The following is a 16,470-nucleotide window of genomic DNA, read 5'->3' as shown; positions in this document are numbered from 1 at the left end:
AGGACCTTTCTACAGCCGCAGCCATGTCGGAGATTTGATGTTTTACCGGATTCCTGATGTTTACGGTACACTCGTGATATGGCCGTACGGGAAAATCCCCACCTCATCGCTGCCTCGGAGATGCTTTGTCCTATGGCTTGTGCGCCGACTATAACACCGCGTTCAAAGTCACTTAAATCTTGATAACCTGTCAATGCAGCAGCTGTAACAGATCTAACAACTGCGCCAGACACTTGTCTTACATAGGCGTTGCTTACCACATTGCCGTATTCTGCCTGTTGACATATCTCTATATTTGAATACGAATGTTTATATTAGTTTCTGTGGCGATTCAGTGTAAATTGTTACTAACTGGACAATACTACAGGCTGCCGAATTACTCAGTGATTCGAGCAGTAATGTGGCGATGATTACCGTCAGTGCAGGTGGCGTCGGTGCAGCCAGCCGCGGGCCAATGGCAGGTTAGTGTGGTGGAGACGCGGTGACTGGCTGGCCGCGGCGAGAGTAATCGCACCTCTCCGCGCCACTGTAAGCCGTCGGCTCGCAGCTCGTCACAGCGCAGCGGCTTCATCTCTGGCCGTCAGAGGGCGTCACGGCCAGAACACGGACAGGCCCAGGGCAGGCACGGGCACACAGCGGCGGGGATCGCCGGATTTGGGGGCGCAGCTTTCGCCAGACAAATGGCGGCTCAGCACCGCTGCGGCCTCCGCGTCGCCCGGAGGCCATTCATCCGAGCCGCCGGAGCGCACTGGCTGAGCTTTCTTCCTCCCGTATCCACCCCGCCGGCCGTCTACACTCTACGGATAAACATACACGTATTTCCGTATCTCTGCCTGTCAGCGCAGCTCTTGTCAGACGCGGAGCTGCTCCCAGCTGTATCATATTCCGTGTCCTGCCCTCTATTTACAAAGAATTTTTCTGTTTTCTGCACGACGCCTGGGGAAGGTTGTTTAGTTATGGGCATGTAAGATTTCTCAAAATTATAATATTCTGTCAAGGTTGTACTGGAACATTCTGCTTTCCAAACAATACTATGATACGTCACATTACGGAATTATGTTCCCTAATTTTTCAATACTTTTCTCTCTCCTTTTGCATTTTGTTTGTTTAAATTTTTGCTCTGTTGTACCGTACATAAAATGGTTCAAATGGCTCTGAGCACTATGGGACTTAACATCTAAGGTCAACAGTCCCCTAGAACGTAGCACTACTTAAACATAACTAACCTAAGGACATCACACACATCCACGCCCGAGGCAGAATTCGAACCTGCGACCGTAGCAGTCACGCGGCTCCAGACTGTAGCACCTAGAACCGCTAGGCCACTCCGGCCGGCGCCGTACATCAGACATCGATGTTTTAAAAATGGTATTTTCGCTGCAAAAATATTTTAAATGGATCCTAAGTAAAATGAAACTTTACGGTTCGTGAAACCTTTTCGAGTCTCATACATTTATGTTGTATATGGAGTGTTCGGAAATTACCGATAAGCCGGCCGGAGTGGCCGAGCGGTTAAAGGCGCTGCAGTCTGGAACCGCACGACCGCTACGGTCGCAGGTTCGAATCCTGCCTCTGGCATGGATGGTGTGTGATGTCCTTAGGTTAGTTAGGTTTAAGGGGCTCCGGAAAGGCTCAAAATCATGAATAGTTCAATTTTTACTTTTTTGCGTTTTCTGAATCTGCAGACTATTATCTTTTAATAGATATATAATTTATTAAATTCCGAAGACTACAACTATTTTTAAATTTTTTTGGAAATGTGTTCTACATGAGCGTGGCCCACTGTGGCGCTGTTAAACTGCTGTCAAATGTTGTTATTATTAACGTCCGTGTTCATCAGGTACATTTTAGTGATGTGAGATAAAGTATGTGTTGTGGCTAACCTGTGATGGTTCAATATATATCGCTGGTGTGATTGTCGATTGTTTCATGTTTATTTACTCTGTCGTTATCTCAAAAATATTCGTAATTAATTCTGTTTCTTGAGTCTCTGTTTTGTTGAAGTATAATAATGAGTAAAAGTAAAGTTATTAGAAATCCTCTGAAGGCTTTTAAGAAAAGGAGAAATGTTGGAAAGCCAAAGGTATGCGTTATTACTGTAAACAATAAAGACGATAACCAAGTGAGTGAACCTAACCTCTCAAGTACACCTGCCCATAGCAGTCAAAGTGGGAAAGAAAATACTTCACAGAAGAAGCTTGGTTCAATGAGTGAAAACTATGAATGAATGTTTTATGGGCGAATCGGATGTGAATGAAATATTTGATATGTCGGTTCTCAAAGGAATTTTTTCAAACTGTGTCAGATGTATTCATTGTAGTGAAGTTGGTCTGGAACTCTCCATAATAAAGCACGTAGGACTTGCTAGTGAAATACAACTTAAATGTGATAAGTGTTCATACATGACCACCTTTTGGAACAGTGTTGCAGTAACTGCAACTGAAGAAAATGGTAGCAAAATCTACGAACACAACATTAGATTTGTTTATTCCTTGCTTTCAGTTGGTAAGGGTGCTACTGCAGGTGCAATTTTCTGTGGCATCATGAATCTTCCAAATCCCCCAACCAAGTTTACGACCTATAATAAATGAATAGGGTCTAAAGTAGAAGATGTCTGTATAGAATCTATCAAGAACGCTGTGGAAGAGGCAGTAATGGAAAATAATGGTAACAGAGATTTGACTGCAGCGTTCGATGGTACCTGGCATAAACGGGGACACATATCTCTTCATGGTGTAATATCTGCCACCAGTATGTATACAGGGAAAGTTTTAGATGTAGCAGTAATATCAAAGTATTGTAGATGTCCACAAAAATATAAAGGTACACATGAAAAAAATTGCAAAGCTAACTATAGTGGCAGTAGTGGAGGAATGGAAGTGGCTGGTGTTGCCATTATATTCCAGGGTTCTGAGGCGTGTGATAAAGTGCGATATGTTAATTACCTTGGTGACGGTGATTCAAAAAGTTTCAAACATGTTCAAGGACTGAAGCCCTATGGTGATGATGTTGTAGTGCAGAAATTTTAGTGTATTGGACACGAACAGAAGCGAATGGGAACAAGACTTCGGCGACTGAAAGCTTCGTACAAAAAACAAAAAGTCAGTGATGGTAAAGGGTTGGATGGGAAGGGAAGGTTAACTGACAGTGTAATTGACAAAATACAGAACTATTATGGAATGGCTATTAGGCAAAATACACAGAGTGTCGACGAAATGAAGAAGGCTGTTTGGGCTCTTTTTTTTCATACTTCTTCAACCGATGAAAATCCCCAACATAGCTTGTGTCCCAAAGAAGAAGACAGTTGGTGTAAATATAACAAAGGATTGCTAACTGGTGAAGTGTACACTCATAAGCATAGTCTGCCTCATGCAATAATGGAGGTGATAAAACCTATTTTCAGAGACTTAGCAGCACCTGAACTGTTGAAAAAGTGTATTCACGGAAAAACTCAAAACCCCAATGAAAGTGTAAATAGTGTTATATGGTCGAGAATCCCCAAGACTGTATTTGTTGGAATAGAAACACTTCACTTTGGTGTGTATGATGCTGTTGCGACTTTCAATGATGGCAACATTGTAAGGTGCAAGGTATTTAGAAATATGGGAATGAAGATAGGTTCTAACATGGTACGAGCGATGCTTGCTTTGGCCAGGAACGCCTTCGGGCTGCAGACAGGGCTGTAAAGAGTCTAGAAATACAAGCAAGAGTAAACAGGAGGAGGAACAAGAGGAAGCTGGAGGAGGAGTTTGCAGAGGATGAAGATAATCCATCCTATGGACCTGGAATGCACTAAAAAGTTAATCCAATCTTTGTCGCTCGATTCCCAAAACTTTTATTTTCTCATACTTATTACATGTTTCCTAAGGATCTTCCAAACATATTTGTTTCAAACTTTCAGTAAATGTTACACAGTACCTTCTGCATAATTTAACACAGCCTTTTTCCAAAAAACTGTATATTTTTGAATATATAAATAAAAAATTGCAAAAAAATGTTGTGAACTTTCATTACAATTGAAAAAAATCATTTTTAATAACTGAACTAAAATTTTGTAAAATCCCTGTGTTAAGTTGTAGCCCATATTCCAATAAATAATCTGTGAAAAGTTCAACTTCCTACCTCAAATACTTTGTGAGGAAAGATGTAATTTATAAGCGTTATTTTAACATTGCAAGTATAGGGCGTTCCGGAGCCCCTTAAGTAGTTCTACGTTCTATGGGACTTATGACCACAGCAGTTGAGTCCCATAGTGCTCAGAACCATTTGAACCAATTACCGGTACAGGCTTCTAGAACTTGTAGACGGGGTGAGCACACAATATTTTGAATAGGAAAGCAGGTCCGGAAACACACCGTTTCCTCTCGACGACGGTTTCAGTTAAGATGTCTAACTCTTCCATTTCTGCCGGCCGGTGTGGCCGTGCGGTCTAGGCGCTTCAGTCTGGAACCGCGTGACCGCTCCGGTCGCAGGTTCGAATCCTGCCTCGGGCATGGATGTGTGTGATGTCCTTAGGTTAGTTAGGTTTAAGTAGTTCTAAGTTCTAGGGGACTGATGACCACAGATGTTAAGTCCCATAGTGCTCAGAGCCATTTGAACCATTTTTGTCTTCCATTTCTGCTTGAAGAGCTGAAGTAGGCGTGACGCCGTACAATTATTAGATAACAGTTCGAAAGTAATCATAACGACACATCCATATCACTTACACACGTTTGTATTAGCACTTAAAAATTACGTGTTTCCATAATTCATAAACAAAAAGGACCCAGCATACTGTACGTACAGGACAGTACTGATGCATTGCAAACAGCGACAAGACGCGGTGACCACCAAAGTGGTTACAGACATTATACTTGCAAGGAATATCATGCTACACAATCTTCATCCCACGTTGTGGCCGCTGATGGTAGCCGCGAGGTCTCAGGCGCCTTGTCACGGTCCGCGCGGCTTCCTCCGTCGGAGGTTCGAGTCCTCCCTCGGACATGAGTGTGTGTGTTGTCCTCAGTGTAAGTTAGAATAAGTAGTGCGTAAGTTTAGGGACCAATAACCTCAGCAATTTGGTCCCATAAGACCTTACCACAGATTTAAAAAAAATATAGGTTTCCGCACCTTGCGTTTCTTCAGTTTCTAGTGCAGCAGTCAGAGCTCGTACCAGCAGGCCCTCCTCTCTCTCTCTCTCTCTCTCTCTCTCTCTCTCTCTCTCTCTCGCTACAGGAGTCTCGTAAATTAAATTTTGCATCAACTGTGATAAATGAATACTTCGTTACGTTTCCTTTCGAGTTATTGCCTCATAATGCTACTGCGTCACGCCTAATTCAGTTTCTCAAGCGGAAGTGGATGAGTGAAACATCTAAATTGAAACCATCGCAGAACGGAAACGGTACGTCGCCGGACATGGGTACAAGTTTACCTGTTCAAAATATTATGTACTCAAAATTGTTCAAATGGCTCTGAGCGCTATCGGACTTAACATCTGAGGTCATCAGTCCAATAGATAGAACTACTTAAACCTAACTAACACAAGGACATAACACACATCTGTGGCCGAGCCAGGATTCGAAGCTAAGACCGGAGCAGCAGCGCGGTTCCGGACTGAAGCGCCTAGAACCACTCGGCCATAGCGGCCGTCTACTATGTACTCACTCCCCTCTACAAGTCCAAGAAGTTTTTGATGGGAATTTTCAAACACACTTCATGCGCAGACTTAAGCAATAAACAAATTTTTTTCCAAGATCGACATTTGAACCCTTGTTTGTTCACTGGGCTGATGTTCTAATCATTACACCCCTCTGCTGCAGTGGTACAGCATAATGAGATTTTCACTCTGCGGAGGAGTGTGCGCTGATATGAAACTTCCTGGCAGATTAAAACTGTGTGCCAGACCGAGCCACGAACTCGTGACCTTTGCCTATCATGGGCAAGTGCTCTACCATCTGAGCTACCCAAGCACGTCTCACGCCACGTCCTCACAGCTAAACTTCTGCCAGTATCTCGTCTCCTACCTTCAAAACATCACAGAAGCTCTCCTGTGAACCTTGCAGAACTAGTACTCTTGGAAGAAAGGATATTGTGGAGACATGGCTTAGCCACAGTCTGGGGGATGTTTCCAGAATGAGATTTTCACTCTGTAGTGCAGTGTGCGCTGATACGAAACTTCCTGGCAGTTCGAGTCTCGTTCCGGCACACAGTTATTATCTGCCAGGAAGTTTCAGTGGTACAGCAGCTTGATACAACTGCACGGACTACCCTTGCAGCCCTCCCTCATCAATCCAAGCTCCCATTCACGCCTTATGCTACATGGTACTCCCCCACTTTTATTCAGTGTTGAGATACTGTTTCAGTATAGCTGGAGAGCATCTGCAATACTGCCCGAATTTATTGGGAAGACCAAGTGGGCTGAAGCGTGCATGGGAATTTGGATTTATGAGGGTGGTGTGCTATGGGAGTCTGTACAATTGTGCAAAGCCACTGTGCCAGGACGGCGTAGTGGATAGCGCATCGAGTAGCGAGCTGGAGACTAGGGCTCGAATCGGAGCTTTAGTACGAACTTTAATTCATCGCTTCAGTCTGCATTTATGAATCGTAAATAGCTATAATCTTACGAACGTATCCATCAGCTTATCTAGTTGGTAAAATAATTTGTTGACCTATCCCTTGCTGAAACCTACTGTTCGTAAATTCAGCTATGCTTACCTCTTTCTACAAAAGCACACTAAAATCCTACTCGCTGCCATTTTTCTCTCGTGGAACCGATACTTTATTTCCAGTTCGTATGCTTTTTTTCATACATCTATATTTAAAGGTGTAACTTGATTATCTAAGTTTTCAACATGGTCTTACGTACCGTTTCGTTTTCATCACTGAATGATTACTATTTCCTAAAACGGGTTCCATCTACACCTCTTTGCTTTCTCATAAAACTTTAACCTTACCAATGTCAACATGTTCTCCACAACGTGTCCTAGCAAAGGGGGTTGATTTAAGACCAACACAAAAAAATTCAAAAGAAAAATTTCGTAAAATGTTGTTAATTTTCGCTAACAAATTTTGTTTTGGGTGAGTATATAGTGGTGTATACGAAGGGTCCAGAACCTAAAAATATCTTCTAGCACAATCTTAGCAATAGCAATGAATTTTTTGTAATGTATACACAAAGAAGGTGGCCATGACAAAAAGTTTTAAAAAAACACTTATTTCGTTAATTATCGTTTTATTTACAGCATACTTTATAAAGATGTACAGATGTGTAAGAAGGATCCAGAACCTGAAAATATGAATATGACATTTGTTGCAAGAAGTCGCATTTAGTATTAAGACTTAAATTTTGTGTTGTGGGGAACTGAAAAATTCAAAACAATTACAGAATCTGTTATAAGAAATCATTAGAAAATAGCTATTTTTCAAAATTTTAAAATATAAAGTACATGACTAGATTACATTATTTTCGAAAGGTATTGTGAGGATTAAGGCTGTCACGTAACGTATTTCTATGAACTGAACATTTCTCATTTACTTCCTGTTTGTCATTTCAAGAAATCTTACATTTGTACTACTTCCCTCACATTATTGTCTTCCCACTTGTGTCCTGGCTCCTCTATCTTTGAATCTTAAAGGTAAAACCGTAATAATTTATGATCTTACCGTATCTGTTTTGTCTGGTAAAGTAAAAAACTGCCTAATCTGATTCATGTCAAACATACTGTTGTAGTAGTTAGACATTCTCATTGATACTATTTGCGCTGGATGTCGTCACAACCCACAATATAGATAATAATATCGGTTGCATCTAAAAATAAACTAAAAATGTAATGTTACTCGCTCACAATCAAAACACAAGTTAATTTTGAGCACTGAAGAATGATTGAAAACAAATAATTGGTTGTGACTTCAAAATGCCCAATTATTTTTATTCAGAATCATGTGAGAGGCTTTGTTCCCACATAATTCAGAATGCAGTTGCGCAACAGGTGGTGCCACTGACGCTAGAGTTTAGATACAGTTTTTATCCTGCAATATCAGCTGTCTGATACTATCCAAATCCCTAATTTTGGGCAACATATAAACTGCATAACCATCTTTCCTTATAAGCACCCTGTTTGCTCACTAAATTACGTATGTTCAGCTGTTACATTTAGCGATGGACTCAGTATTATAACAAAGTCTGTTAATGAAAGTAGAAGTTCTTAGTATGGAGGATGTAGTGGTATGGGAGGGAAGCTCATGAATACATGCAGAAGTAGCATCAGGCTGTCTCCAAGGAAATATCTTGGGACTCCTGCTGTTAAATATGTGTATTAATTACCAGAACATTTATTAATTCTAATCTAAATCTTCTCGCAGACAGTGTCGGGATCTACAATACAGCACTATTTAAAAAAATGTTGCAGAAATATTCTCTCCCATCCCGACAAAATTTCAAGGTGGTGTACACATTGGTAAATTGATTTGAATGTTCGGAAATGTAAAATTTTTCCCTTCACATAATGCTAAAACTATCCTGTGACTACAACTTCAATGGGGCCCAGGTCGAGTCAGTTTCTCGTATAAACACATGGATATAGCAATGGAATTATTACATGGCCTCAGTCACATGTAAGGATGGTGGCAGACTTCAGTTTATTGGTAGCACCCTAAGAAAATACAGTCAGTCTATAAAGGAAATTGTGTACACTACACTCGTGCAACCAACAAACGAAAATTGGTTATAGAAATCAATCGATACTTGAACACATTGTGTTGGCTCTAAAACTAGTCTTATAAAGGAGGAAGAAACTTGGAGAACACGTATATTGCTCTGTTTCTCACGTTACATTTTATGTTGTGATTGGAGCAATGAGTTCTAATAATGAAGAAAATAAATGTAAATTGTCTCAATAAAATAAATGAGAGATAACGTTATACATAGTGGAAGGTTATGATATGTGGTGGTCACCGCTATATGATGCATTTACTTGTAGTCCCATGCTAGTTTCCCTTGGCTTCAGTTCTTGTTGTGTTATTCAAGGTAGTGCCCACATCTGCAGAGAGCAGTGCACTGCTCCATGTACCACGCACCCACAGAGGTCTGTAGATGATGGCGATGCTGCGATTTTATGAGATGTTTAATGAATCATATAGCTCGAACTACATAATTTCGTAATACGAAAATATAACTTCATAAGGCACAAAATATAAAATGTAAACACAACAAAACATGGAGAAAGGCATTGATGGAACAACTTTCCACACAGAAAGGAAAGTTCAGTATCTCGAAATCACGATATCTGCACCAAAATAAAAATATTTGTTGAAATGCATAAAGATTTAGGGTACAAAACACATTCAGATTGCTCATTGTAAGACAATAGTGTAACTGCACGGCTTTGACTATGAGTGGAAATTCAATCTTGTACCAAAATAAAATTTATCAAATACATAAGGTTTCACATACAAAGCACATGCAGCGTTACTGTTCCAACTTAATTGCAGTGTAACACAAAAATAAAATACACATTTCTCACTAACTGGCACTGTCGATATAACTTGCATTTTAAGCAGATCTCATCAATTGGCTTAGCTTCATTTTGTGACATACACTAAAGAATCAAAAAAATGGTCTGTATTGTATATCAAAATATGTAATGGTTTCTTCTATAATACTACAAAACACTATAGTCGATGAAACTTACAGCTTAAGGCATACTTGTTGATGGTGATAATATGATCTTTGTACCAAAACAAAATGCATAGACGTGTCATAGCAAAATTGTAACAAAAATACTCTACATAATTATCACCTTGTTCCAGAAAATTGTAAAACTTGTCCCATTCATCGCGTCTCACCTAGCTAAGTTAGCGACATGTGGTAAAATTTAATGTATTAAAAAATATATTCTTTGGCCCCTGCCGTTCCATCTATACGTCGGAGAAGCAATGACGGAAATAAATGAAAGATTCGTGAGCGCAATTAAAATTTAAGGTGAAAGGATATCAGTCGCTGATAACATAGCTATTCTCACTGAATGTGAAGAAGAATCACACGATCCGTACAATGGAATGAATAGTCTAAGGAATATAGAATATGGATTGAAAGTAAAATAAAGTGAGACAAAAGTAACGAGAAAAAGCGGAAATGAGGACAGCGGGAAACTTAACATCAGAGTTGGGGATCACGAACCACAAGACGTTAAGGAATTCTACTACCTAGGGACCAAAATAATCCATGATGGACCGAAGAAGGAGGACATAAGAACCAGACTAGCGCTGAAAAAAAGGGTATTCCTAGCCAAGAGAAGTCTACTAGTGACCAACACAGGCCTTAAAACGAGGCAGAAATTTTTAAAAATGCAAGTTTGGAGCCGAGCATTGTGTTAGAGTGAAACATGGACTGTGGGAAAACCGGAACAGTAGAAACTCGAAATATTTGAGATGAAATGGTGTAGACGAATGCTGAAAGTTGGATGGACTGATAATGTAAGGATTGAGGAAGTGCTCTGTAAAATCGGTGTGGAAAGAAATATATGGAAAACATTGAAAAGAAGAAGGGAGAGGATGGTAGGACACCTGTTAAGGAATCAGGGAGTAGCTTCCATGGTACTATAGAAAGCTGTATGAAGTCAAAAGAGAGGAAGACATAGATTGGAATACGTTCACGAGATAATTGCGAACGTTCCTTGCAGTTGCTACTCTGAGATGAAAAGAATGGCCCAGGAGAAGAATTGTGGCTGGATGCATCGACCAGTCAGAAGACTATTGACTCAAAAAGAAATTGTGGAGTGTGGTGGAACGATACAATTCCCGTGTTCGGCTAGTTGACAGTTTCAGTCTGTTTCTGTTATTCGTAGTTTTCAATTTTTGTGCGCTTTCTGTTGAATGTTTATTATGAGAGGTTTCCATGTTCCCTTGCTATCTACGGTTAGACCAAGGTATTTTAGAGTGTTAGTTTATTGGATACGACAGGCCAAGGCAGAGTTCATGAAGAGCGGAACTGCAGGTGGTTCCACTTACAATTTGGAGTTATTAATTTTGAGGAGACGCTGTTTGCACCAGAAGGTGAACTCATTAAGAAAGATGTGGAGAGGGCTTTGGGATTTCTAGAGGCTGGGTTTTAGGGATAGAAAGGCGGTTCCATCAGCATACTGGAGCATATGGACTGCAGGTGCGCCGCGCGGTATTAGCCGTGAGGTCTGAGGCGATGCAGTCATGGACTGTGCGGCTGGTCCCGGCGGCAGTTCGAGTCCTCCCTCGGGCATGGGTGTGTGTGTTTGTCCTTAGGATAATTTAGGTTAAGTAGTGTGTAAGCTTAGGGACTGATGACCTTAGCAGCTAAGTCCCGTAAGATTCCACACACATTTGACCATTTTTGGCAGCAGGTGCTGGTTTAGGTATGTCATCAGTGTGAGAGATTCAATTGGAAATTATTACAGTGTAATGGGAAGACTGAAAAAAGCAGAACAGCGACATGGGGCGAAAGCCTGCAGGAACAAGCGCACGTGCGTCAGAATCCCTGTTTCGAAGCAGTCCAGACACGACGAAAATATGAGTAACTTGGGCAGAACTAAGAGGATATTGATTAAACAGCAGTGCAGAGCATCCGCGCGTCGCCGTATGCTCTGCACCGTCAGCTGGCCGGCTACCGTAAAACCAGCGGCAGGCGGGCTGGTTCCAGGTGCGCTCGCTCGCTCAGGCCTCCATCGTACGGACGGAAGCCGCCCGCTATCGGATCTCGTTACGTGGCCTTCTTCGCCAAGTCTACCTCAATTATTATCGTTTGCCGCCGCAAACCCAATTTTCGCCGTCCGCGGCCCGCAAGAGGCCCGGATTTGGCGCTCATCAAGTATTCAACGGGCGCCGCCAATGAGAGTACGGGCGCGCCTCTCTGCTTGTTGCTCGCCTCCCAGCCGCCCCTCCCAGTCCGGGGAGCCCTCTCCGTGTGCCGCAGACCGGGAAAAACAACAGAGCACTCCTCGGAAGAACAGCGCTTCGAAAAATTACCTTAGTTCCTTATCGATCCTCTACGTTGTGTAAATTTTAACTTTTAATCTAACTCGTTCTGTGTTAAAAATGCATTTGGTACCCTCTGCAGTATTTGCGTTCTTTGTTAAACGAGTTGAAAGCCAATTTTCTGTCGCCACTATTTATTTCGTTCCCAATGTGAAAGGAAAGTTTATGAAAGCTGGTAGCTAGGATTACATCTGCTTTTCTTCCTCTACTGTTACTGCTGCTACAATGTTTCTCCAGCACTGGGCACTGTTAAAACTATCTCCCATTTAACCCAGCCTTGTATTATGTAGTGAGCTGAACTCTCCCCCTCCCCCTTTCTTTGTCCATCTTCTGCTACTTCTCCCTCCCCGTGTCCATCACCACCTCTCCCTCTCTCTGTCCGTCTTCTCCTCCACCCTATCTCTCCATCACCTCATGCACATTCTCTGTCCCCCTCTCTGGGTCCATCATCTCTCTCCTCTCCCTTTTAACTTTGTGCATCTTCTCCTTACCCTTCCCTTTCCATGTCCTCCAGCCCCCCCTCCCCCTCCCTGGCCACGAGCATTCTTCATTGTTACTGATATTCAGATTTTGTGGTAGTATTTTAATCCTAAATCAATAAGCTACAAACACAACATTCTGTTTGCTAACAACTCTCCACTATTATAAAGTACGAGGGTTATTCGAGAAGTAAGGAACGATCGGCCGCGAAATGCAAACCACAGTGAAACTCCGATGAAGTTTTCCACAGGTGTGTTGGGCAATGTCTCTATTATGCCCATGGATCGCGTTACGTCGTTCTTTTTAGTTCTGAACACACAGGGAGCACATAAAGATACCTAGAACAACAGTGTCGCCCGCCAAGTACGAGGGTCTGGTGAGAAATTTCGCCTGAAGCTATGCAGCCGACATTACATAAGTGTCGTGTGTTTTCTTCTGCAAGGGTAATGAAGATGCTACTGCGTCGTTTTCAATTGGAACTGTTTGATTGCCCACAATACAGCCCGCAATTATCTCCCTCTGAGTTTCATCTCTGCTCACATGAACCGCTGGCTATGAAGACAACGTTTCCGCACCTACAGTGAGTTGTAGGCCAGCGTAGAGAGTTGACGGAAAGCCCTGGCGGCTGCCTTTCATAACGAGGGTATTGGAAAGTTGGTAAAACGCTACGACAAACGACTAAGTCGTAGATAGGTAGCTAGAAGTTGCAGCTATCTGTTGCAAATAAAACAGTTTTGCCTTTCACTGTGGTTTATATTTCGCGACCTATCGTTTCTTACTTTTCGAATAGCCCTTGTATATATAGTCTATATGGTCTAATCATTTGTCACAGTAATATGTAAAACTCAGTGGTGGCAAACAGGCCCGGCAATCCTCCTACCTACGCTGCAGGGGGAGGACAAGGCACAAATATTGATGTCACCCTTGTAACACCAAATATGGCTAACAGTATTCAAAATTGGAGAGTCATAGAGAATGCCACCACAAGCGACCATAGTTTGATATCTTTTACCTTGGGAGAAAGAGATTGCCGCTGGGCCAAGGGGTGGGAGGTGCAACTAAATTATAGAAGAGCCGACTGGGAACGCCTAGCCAGGGAGTGTGACATTCCTCCATCACCGGAAGGCGACATGCATCTGGACATAGACGTAGACCAGAGAGCAGAGGAACTGGTGAATGCAGTGACAAGAGCGGTGAAGGCAGCCGTACCAACAAGGAGGAGGGCCATGGCGGCCTCTCTGTCACCATGGTCTGCTTAACTAAGTGAACTACGTCAATCTGTCAGAAGGCTGAGAAGGCACTACCAGCGCAGTGTCGTCTGGCAGGAACGCCAAAGGTGGCAGGTGCTGTATAGAGAGGAAAAGCGGAAGTTCCAAAAGGAACTACGCGAAGTCAGGATGAGAAGTTGGGAAAATTTTGTGCTCAACCAGTTGGTTACGGACCCGTGGGGGCTTCCATACAAGCTGGTGAGGGAGAAAATCCGCTCTCCTCTGGAGTTATCAACAGTCAGGTACAGGGGCGGGATGACGGAGTCCTGGCAGGAAACTGCGGGGGTCCTCCTCCGGTCCCTGTTGCCTGACGATAATGCGGATGGGGAAACAGAGGAACAGAAAACACTCAGAGACGAAGATCAAGAGGAATACGGTAATGAGACGGCTGTCTACCCCTTTTCAGAGGAGAAGGTGGCAACCCACATAAGATCATTGAAAAAAGGAAAAGCACCAGGGCCGGACGGCATTGTGGCGGAGGTGGTGCAGTTTCTGGCGCCTCAGCTGACTGCGCCACTAACACACTTATATAACGAATGCCTCAGACAGGGAAAATTCCCAAAGAGATGGAAAACGGCAAATGTAATTATTATAAAGAAAGGACCGGACAAGGACCCTGCGGAAGTAAAATCTTACAGGCCGATTTGCTTGTTGGATATATTTGGCAAAATACTGGAGAAATTGCTGGCTGACAGATTGACGGCACATCGAGTGTTGTGTGGGGTGAGCGACAGGCAGTTCGGGTTCAGGCCGGGGCGGTCAGCATCTGATGCAATCGCCCTGACGGCCGAGGTCTGTGGCTCGACCCCGCACAAATACGTGGTTGGCTTCATGGTTGATATCAGTGGCGCCTTCGACAACCTTTGGTGGCCTTCGCTCTTCTCCTGCTTGCGGGAGAAAGAGTGTCGCCGGCCGAAGTGGCCGTGCGGTTAAAGGCGCTGCAGTCTGAAACCGCAAGACCGGTACGGTCGTAGGTTCGAATCCTGCCTCGGGCATGGATGTTTGTGATGTCCTTAGGTTAGTTAGGTTTAACTAGTTCTAAGTTCTAGGGGACTAATGACCTCAGCAGTTGAGTCCCATAGTGCTCAGAGCCATTTGAACCATTTTTGAAAGAGTGTCCAGGGCCTCTATATGGTTGCCTGAGGAGCTATTGTAACGATCGGGAGGTATGGTTATCATCATCTAGCAAAAGAATCAGAAAGATAATTACCAAAGGATGTTCCCAAGGTTCCGTCTTGGGCCCCCTTTTCTGGGACATCCATATGGAGCCTTTATTAGATAAATTACAACAGAGCGATGAGGTGCTAGAGGTGATAGCCTACGCGGATGACCTCCTCCTGTTGGTTGGCGGCCGTAGCCGCGAAGACATTGAACCGAAAATAGAGACAGCATTAGACAAACTCCAACAGTGGTGCCACGCGACTAAAATGACGATCTCACCCAGTAAATCCACCTACTTACTACTAAAAGGAAATCTTATTAGAAACCCGACTGTCAGAATAGACGGATCACCAGTTCTCCGACGACGAGAGACACGTTACCTGGGAGTTATCATTGATGAGAGGTGGAGCTTCGGAAAACACATTGAAACTGTCACTCAGCGAGTCCTTCGGATATTAAATAACCTAATTTCCATAGGCCACAAAAGATTCCATCTTCCTCCACACCTAATTAGACTTTATCATAATAGTATCTTAACCTCAGTTGTGGGCTATGGCTCGGGAGTCTGGGCGCACAGGCTCACGAGGGTAGTGCCCGCCATGGCAGTGAGAAGGGTACAGAGAAGCATGGTATTAAGATCCGTGGGTGCCTATAGAACATCTCCACGGGGGGCCCTATTAGTCATAATGGGGCTCTGCCCACTGGACATAAAGATAAGGGAACAGGCGGCTTGGTATTGGGCCAAGAAGGGAAACTATGAGAAGATTGCTAATATTATGGGTACTAGAGTGGGGGATAAAAGAGAGATAAGGAAAAGAGGGGAGGAGCTCTGGCAGGAGATTTGAGAGGCAGAAGAGACTGGACGAAGAACCTTCCAGTTCCTACCCGATGTGAGGGAACGACTTGGAATGAAGTACTTTGAGCCTACGCGAGGGTTGATCCACTTTCTCACTGGCCATGGACCCTACCCGACTTATCTCTGTCGATTTGGGAAAAGGGCAACACCAGCGTGCGACTGTGGCGAACCGGAAGGCACGCCCGAGCATGTGGTTTACGAGTGTCCCCTCTTCAATGATATCGCCAACACACTGCGAGACAGACTACCCAACCGTGACACACACCAACTACTTAGACGAGAGGAGAATTTCAGACTTTAAACACCTTGGCAAACGAGGTATCTCGAAAAGTTTTAATTGACTATTTAGGAGAGATACAGTAAACAATAAGCGACAATAACCACCAATTGCGTCCAAGAGCCCTATTCCAGTACCGCCTGTGCGTGGACTAGCCGACTACATCTAAGTTGGGATCCGCCACGTTTAGGACTAGGGGGAGTGGGGAACAACTAGCGATTGTGACACACACACCGGACATGACGTAGGATAGGTTAGTTTGTAGGACTTAGTTATAGGAAATTAAGATGGGGACTGCAGCGAATTTAACACCGAGGCCCGCCCAGTGCCAGGGGCATGCGCTTCGGGATTAGCTCGAAGAGCAGGGCGTGAAAAAGTAGGTTTATATCTTCTTCACTGGCACACATGTGACGCTGCAGAATACATATATAATTAAATTAGTAATA

General features: G+C 43.4%; 1 non-coding gene across 1 annotated transcript; it reads left to right on the top strand.

Annotated features, from left to right (window-relative positions):
• Positions 1-1,494: 1,494 nt before the first annotated feature.
• Positions 1,495-1,578, top strand: Trnap-ugg. The gene has a single exon. It is a non-coding gene; the product is annotated as a tRNA-Pro (tRNA).
• The last annotated feature ends 14,892 nt before the right edge of the window (positions 1,579-16,470 follow it).

This window comes from Schistocerca americana, chromosome 1 (assembly GCF_021461395.2).
Source record: "Schistocerca americana isolate TAMUIC-IGC-003095 chromosome 1, iqSchAmer2.1, whole genome shotgun sequence".
In the NCBI taxonomy this organism is placed as follows: Eukaryota; Metazoa; Arthropoda; class Insecta; order Orthoptera; family Acrididae; genus Schistocerca; species Schistocerca americana.
Note: the sequence above shows the minus strand (reverse complement) of the source record. Positions and strands in the feature narration are given on the sequence as shown.